Genomic DNA, 7445 nt, shown 5'->3' on the forward strand with positions numbered 1-7445 from the left:
CAGCATCTACCCAAGGCAGAATAGACTAGCATCTACCCAAGGCAGAATAGACCAGCATCTATCCAAGGCAGAATAGACTATGGCAGGAAGAGAAAATAAAACATGGAATAGAAACTCATACAATACAGGCTAGACGCTATCCAACTCTATAACACTGTCGTCCCACAGCTCGTCTTCCTTCCTGTCCGTCTGGCTGTCCCATCATCATGTCTGTCTGTCTGTCTGTCTGTCTGTCTGTCTGTCTGTCTGTCTGTCTGTCTGTCTGTCTGTCTGTCTGTCTGTCTGTCTGTCTGCCCTTCCTGTCTGCCTGACTGCCTGCCTGCCTGTCTGACTGCCTGCTGCCTGCCTGTCTGTCTGTCTGCCTGCCTCTTTGCCTGCCTTACCTAAACTTCTACATAGATTAAATTTGTCTTTGAAAAAAAAAAACGACTTTCATTCCAAATATCTACATGAGATGTATGTAGCGTCCGAGACAGAGAGAAAGCATATCTAAATACTGGTAAATATGTTGTTGTGGTTGTGTTGTTGCTGTTGTCTTCTTGCTGTTGTCTTCTTGCTGTTGTCTTCTTGCTGTTGTAGTTGTGGTTGTGTTGTTGTTGTTGTCTTCTTGCTGTTGTCTTCTTGCTGTTGTAGTTGTGGTTGTGTTGTTGTGGTTGTGTTGTTGTTGTCTTCTTGCTGTTGTCTTCTTGCTGTTGTAGTTGTGGTTGTGTTGTTGTGGTTGTGTAGTTGTGGTTGTTGTTGTTGTTGTTGTTGTCTTCTTGCTGTTGTAGTTGTGCCATCAGCCATGCTCAGTATGACTCCTCCTTCAGACCTCGATACAGGCAGCAAACAAGAATCATCCCTACGAGCTGAAAGACATAAAGAGACGATGGAAACAATAATCTCAGAAAAAAAGAAAAACGTCCTCACTGTCAACTGCGTTTATTAACAGCAAACTTAACATGTGTAAATATTTGTATGAACATAACAAGATTCAACAACTGAGACATAAACCGAACAAGTTCCACAGACATGTGACAAACAGAAATGGAATAATGTGTCCCTGAACAAAGGGGGGGATCAAAATCAAAAGTAACAGTCAGTATCTGGTGTAGCCACCAGCTGCATTAAGAACTGCAGTGCATCTCCTCCTCATGGACTGCACCAGATTTGCCAGTTCTTGGTGTGAGATGTTACCCCACTCTTCCACCAAGGCACCTGCAAGTTCCCAGACATTTCTGGGGGGGAATGGCCCTAGTCCTCACTCTCCGGTCCAACAGGTCCCAGAAGTGCTCAATGGGATTGAGATCCGGGCTCTTTGATGGCCATGGCAGAACACTGACATTCCTGTCTTGCAGGAAATCACGCACAGAACGAGCAGTATGGCTGGTGGCATTGTCATGCTGGAGGGTCATGTCAGGATGAGAATGCAGGAAGGGTACCACATGAGGGAGGAGGATGTCTTCTCTGTAATGCACAGCGTTATTGCCTGCAATGACAACAACAGTCCGATTATGCTGGACCCTCCACCTCCAAATCGATCCCGGCACAGAGTACAGGCCTCGCTGTAACGCTCATTCCTTCAACGATAAATGCAAATCCGACCATCACCCCCGGTGAGACAAAACAGTGACTCGTCAGTAAAGAGCACTTTTTGCCAGTCCTGTCTGGTCCAGCGATGGTGGGTTTGTGCCCATAGGCGACGTTGTTGCCGGTGATGTCTGGTGAGGATCTGCCTTACAACAGACCTACAAGCCCTCAGTCCAGCCTTTCTCAGCCTATTGCGGACAGTCTGAGCACTGATGGAGGGATTGTGCGTTCCTGGTTTAACTCGGGCAGTTGCTGTTGCCATCCTGTACCTTTCCCGCAGGTGTGATGTTTGGTTTGTACTGATCCTGTGCAGGTGTTTTTACACGTAGTCTGCCACTGCGAGGATGATCAGCTGTCCGTCCTGTCTCTCTGTAGCGCTGTATTAGGGATCTCACAGTTCAGACATTGCAATTTATTGTCCTGGCCACATCTGCAGTCCTCATGCCTCATTGCAGCGTGACTAAGGCATGTTCACGCAGATGAGCAGGAACCCTGGGCATCTTTCTTTGTGTTTTTCAGAGTCAGTAGAAAGGCCTCTTTAGTGTCCTAAGTTTTCATAACTGTGACCGTAATTAGTGTCTTAACGACCGTTCCACAGGTGCATGTTCATTAATTGTTTATGGTTCCTTGAACAAGCATGGCAAACAGTGTTTAACCCCTTTACAATGAAGATCTGTGAAGTTATTTTGATTTTTACGAATTATCTTTGAAAGACGGGGTTCTGAAAAAGGGACGTTTCTTTTTTGCTGATTATATTATTCACATTACTAGTACTTCACATAACCTTTTAGACTGTTTCTCAAAATAAAACACGCTCAAATGTAAAACTCAGATAAACAATATATATATATCATATATATATATATATATATCCCATTTAGCAGACGCTTTTGTCTAAAGCGACTTACAAGTCGGCTGGGGCCACTACTTTTACATATGGGTGGCCCTAGCGGGAATCGAACCCACGACGCTTGGCGTTGCAAGCGCCATGCTCTACCGACTGAGCCACACAGGACCACAACAATGTGAATAATGTGTACTAAGTTCCCCCAAGTCTACATTAATATGAATGTAAATGTAAATGTAATAATGTGTACTAAGTTCCCCCATGTCTACATTAACATCACTAAGGTCCCCCAAGTCGACATTTACATGAATAATATCACTAAGTTCCCTCAAGTCTACATTAACACACCTCTTACATGAATAATGTGTACTAAGGTCCCCCAAGTCTACATGAATATCACTAAGTTCCCCCAAGTCGACATTAACGTTACTAAGTTCCCCCAAGTCTACATTAACGTTACTAAGTTCCCCCAAGTCTACATTAACGTTACTAAGTTCCCCCAAGTTTACATTAATAGCACTAAGTTCCCCCAAGTCTACATTAATATGAATAATGTTACTAAGTTCCCCAAGTCTACATCAACATTACTAAGTTCCCCCAAGTCTACATTAATATAAGTTCCCCCAAGTCTAATGTTACTAAGTTCCCCCAAGTCTACATTAACGTTACTAAGTTCCCCCAAGTCTACATTAACGTTACTAAGTTCCCCCAAGTCTACATTAACGTTACTAAGTTCCCCCAAGTCTACATTAACGTTACTAAGTTCCCCCAAGTTTACATTAATAGCACTAAGTTCCCCCAAGTCTACATTAATATGAATAATGTTACTAAGTTCCCCCAAGTCTACATCAACATTACTAAGTTCCCCCAAGTCTACATTAATTACTAAGTTCCCCCAAGTCTACATTAACGTTACTAAGTTCCCCCAAGTCTACATTAATTCCCCCAAGTCTACTAAGTTCCCCAAGTCTACATTAACGTTACTAAGTTCCCCCAAGTCTACATTAATATTACTTACTAAGTTCCCCCCAAGTCTACATTAACGTTACTAAGTTCCCCCAAGTTTACATTAATATCACTAAGTTCCCCCAAGTCTACATTAATATAAGTTCCCCAATAATGTTACTAAGTTCCCCTCTACATTAACGTTCCCCAAGTCTACATTAACGTTACTAAGTTCCCCAAGTCTACATTAATATTACTAAGTTCCCCAAGTCTACATTAACGTTACTAAGTTCCCCCAAGTCTACATTAACGTTACTAAGTTCCCCAAGTCTACATTAATGTCCCCCAAGTTTACATTAATGTAGTTCTCCAAGTCTACATTAATATGAATAATGTGTACTAAGTTCCCCCAAGTCTACATTAATATGAATAACGTTACTAAGTTCCCCCAAGTCTACATTAACACTAAGTTCCCCAAGTTTACATTAATGTTACTAAGTTCCCCAAGTCTACATTAACGTTACTAAGTTCCCCAAGTCTACATTAACGTACATTAACGTTACTAAGTTCCCCCAAGTCTACATTAACGTTACTAAGTTCCCCAAGTCTACATTAACGTTACTAAGTTCCCCTACAAGTCTACATTAATATCACTAAGTTCCCCCAAGTCTACATTAACGTTACTAAGTTCCCCCAAGTCTACATTAATGTTACTAAGTTCCCCGTCTACATTAATGTTACTAAGTTCCCCAAGTCATTAATGTTACTAAGTTCCCCCAAGTCTACATTAATGTTACTAAGTTCCCCCAAGTCTACATTAATGTTACTAAGTTCCCCCAAGTCTACATTAACGTTACTAAGTTCCCCCAAGTCTACATGAACATGAATAATGTGTACTAAGTTCCCCCAAGTCTACATTAATATCACTAAGTTCCCCCATGTCTACACTAATATCACTAAGTTCCCCACGTGTCTACATTACTATCACTAAGTTCCCCCGTGTCTACATTAATATCACTAAGTTCCCCTACATTACTATCACTAAGTTCCCCCGTGTCTACATTAATATCACTAGGTTCCCCGTGTCTAGTTCTACATTAACCTAAGTTCCCCCAAGTTTACATTACTATCACTAAGTTCCCCCGTGTCTACATTACTATCACCTAAGTACATTAATATCACTAAGTTCCCCCATGTCTACATTAATATCACTAAGTTCCCCCGTGTCTACATTAATATCACTAAGTTCCCCCAAGTCTACATTAACGTTACTAAGTTCAGAGTTTAATACTCACTAAGTTCCCCCTACATTACTATCACTAAGTTCCCCCGTGTCTACACTAATTAATCACTAAGTTCCCCTACATTAATATCACTAAGTGTCTACACTAATATCACTAAGTTCCCCCATGTCTACATTAATATCACTAAGTTCCCCCAAGTCTACATGAATATCACTAAGTTCTCTCAAGTCTACATTAATATGAATAATGTGCACTAAGTTCCCCCATGTCTACATTAACGCGTGGCAAGTATCAAGGACTTCACCTGGAGGAAGGCGATGCCGATCGCCACTGCTCCCAGGATCTGCAGTTGGCTCAGAATGAAGGTCTCCAGCTTTGTGATGCACCCTCCCTAAAGAGAGACGAGAGGAGGATACTCATGTCATCTTGAACAATCAGCTACTATCAGGGATTTTACACATTACCTTATTGTCTATTGTTTGATATGTACTGTAGGATGTGTGTGTGTGGCCTTACTCACCTCCACCTTGTAGATATTAGAGGGGTGGTCTCTTGGCCACAGAGGTTACTGGGAGTCTTGCAGCAGCTGTCTGGGACCAGTCTCTCGTTGCTAGGTGTCAGGATCCACACACTGTCTGACCAGTCTGACGAGCTGTTACTACCACAACACTTAAACTGAGAGAGAGAGAGAGAGAGAGAGAGAGAGAGAGAGAGAGAGAGACAGAGAGAGAGAGAGAGAGAGACACAGAGAAAGAGAGAGAGAGACACAGAGACAGAGACAGAGAGACAGAGAGAGAGAGACAGAGAGAAAGACAGAGAGAGAGAGAGAGAGAGAGAGAAAGACAGAGAGAGAGACAGAGACAGAAAGACAGAGAGAGACAGAGACAGAGACAGTGAGAGAGACAGAGAGAGAGAGAGAGAGAGAAAGAGAGAGCGATGTTTGGAACAAATGATTAATCACCCCAATCCACAAAACTGGATTTAATCAACATGTACTGCACTGACACAAATGACTGATGATTGGTTGAAAGAAAAATTGATAATAAGAAGATTGTGGGCGCTGTACTGTTACATTTCAGTGCAGCCTTTTAATGTTAATGACCATTTACCTGCTACGGCTTTTCAACCTCTGCCATGTTGTGGATTCAGAGCTGTCTATCTAATAGAACTCAAAGGTTTTTCTTTAATGGAAGCTTCTCTAATGTCAAACATGTAAAGTGTGGTGTACCGCAGGGCAGCTCTCTAGGCCCTCAACTCTTTTCTATTTTTACCAATGGCCTGCCACTGGCATTAAACAAAGCCTGTGTGTCCATGTATGCTGATGATTCAACCATATACACATCAGCAACTACAGTTAATGAAGTCACTGAAACCCTTAACAAAGAGTTGCAGTCTGTTTTGGAATGGGTGGCCAGTAATAAACTGGTCCTGAACATCTCTAAAACTAAGAGTATTGTATTTGGTACAAATCATTCCTTAAGTACTAGACCTCAGCCGAATCTGGTAATGAATGGTGTGGCTGTTGAACAAGTTGATGAGACTAAATTACTTGCCGTTACCTTAGATTGTAAACTGTCATTGTCAAAATATATAGATTCAATGGTTGTAAAGATGGGGAGGCGTCTAGCCGTAATAAAGATGTGTTCTGCTTTTTTGACGCCACACTCCTAAAAGCAAGTTCTAGTTGTGTCTAATCTTGATTATTGTCCAGTATGTGGTCCAGTGCTGCAAGGAAAGACCTAGTTAAGCTGCAGCTGGTCCAGAACAGAGCAGCACGTTCTGCTCTTAACTGCAATCAGAGGGCTGATATAAATACTATGCTGCCAGTCTCTCTTGGCGAAGAGTTGAGGAGAGACTGTCTGCATCACTTCTTCTTTTTTTATAAAAAACATTAATGTGTTGAAAATCCCAAATTGTTTGCATAGTCAACTTACACACAGCTCTGACACACACACTTATCCCACCTGACGTGCCACCAGGGGTCTTTTCACAGTCCCCAAATCTTGAACAATTTCCAAAAGTGTACAGTATTATATAGAGCCCTTATTGTGTGGAACTTCCATCTCAATTTGCTCAAATAAACAGCAAACCTGGTTTGAAAAATACACAGATAAAGCAACAACTTGTGACACAACGCCTCTCCCCTATTTGACATAGATAGTGTGTGTGTATGTATTGATATGGAGGCTATGTGTGCCTTGTTAAAAATGTATGTAGTTCTGTCCTTGAGCTGTTCTTGTCTATTGATGTTCTGTATTATGTCATTCTGTATTGTGTTTCATGTTTCATGTTCTGTGTGGACCCGGGAGGAGTAGCTGCTGCTTTTGCAACAGCAAATGGGGATCCTAATAAAATACCAAACATAGATACCATCGAATGGGCGAGACCACTAGAACAGTCTGCAGCACCCGGCCTCACCCTATTAGAATCTGAAGCCAAATGTCTACTGTTTGCTGATGATGATCTGGTGCTTCTGTCACCAACCAAGGAGGGCCTTCGGCAGCACCAAGATCTGCTGCACAGATTCTGTCAGACCTGGGCCCTGACAGTACATCTCAGTCCAAAAATACAAATTCAAATTCCATCTAGACACCAATGGCTTCCATCTGGCCACTCTACCATAAAGGCCTGATTGGTGGAGTGCTGCAGAGATGGTTGTCCTTCAGGAAGGTACTTCCATCTCCACAGAGGAACTCTGGAGCTCTGTCAGAGTGACCATCTGGTTTTTGGTCACCTCTCTGACCAAAGCCCTTCTCCTCGATTGCTCAGTTTTGCCGCGCAGCCAGCTCTAGGAAGAGTCTAGATGGTCCCAAACTTCTTCCATTTAAAAATGATGGAGG

General features: G+C 42.4%; 1 long non-coding RNA gene across 1 annotated transcript; it reads right to left on the bottom strand.

Annotated features, from left to right (window-relative positions):
- Positions 1 to 317: 317 nt before the first annotated feature.
- On the bottom strand, positions 318 to 5275 carry LOC135534311 (uncharacterized). The gene is made up of 3 exons (XR_010454662.1): positions 5126 to 5275; positions 4910 to 4996; positions 318 to 848 (listed from the first exon to the last, which is right to left on the bottom strand). It is a non-coding gene; the product is annotated as an uncharacterized LOC135534311 (long non-coding RNA).
- Between the last annotated feature and the right edge of the window lie 2170 nt (positions 5276 to 7445).

This window comes from Oncorhynchus masou, unplaced genomic scaffold (genome assembly GCF_036934945.1).
Source record: "Oncorhynchus masou masou isolate Uvic2021 unplaced genomic scaffold, UVic_Omas_1.1 unplaced_scaffold_3248, whole genome shotgun sequence".
NCBI lineage: Eukaryota > Metazoa > Chordata > Actinopteri > Salmoniformes > Salmonidae > Oncorhynchus > Oncorhynchus masou.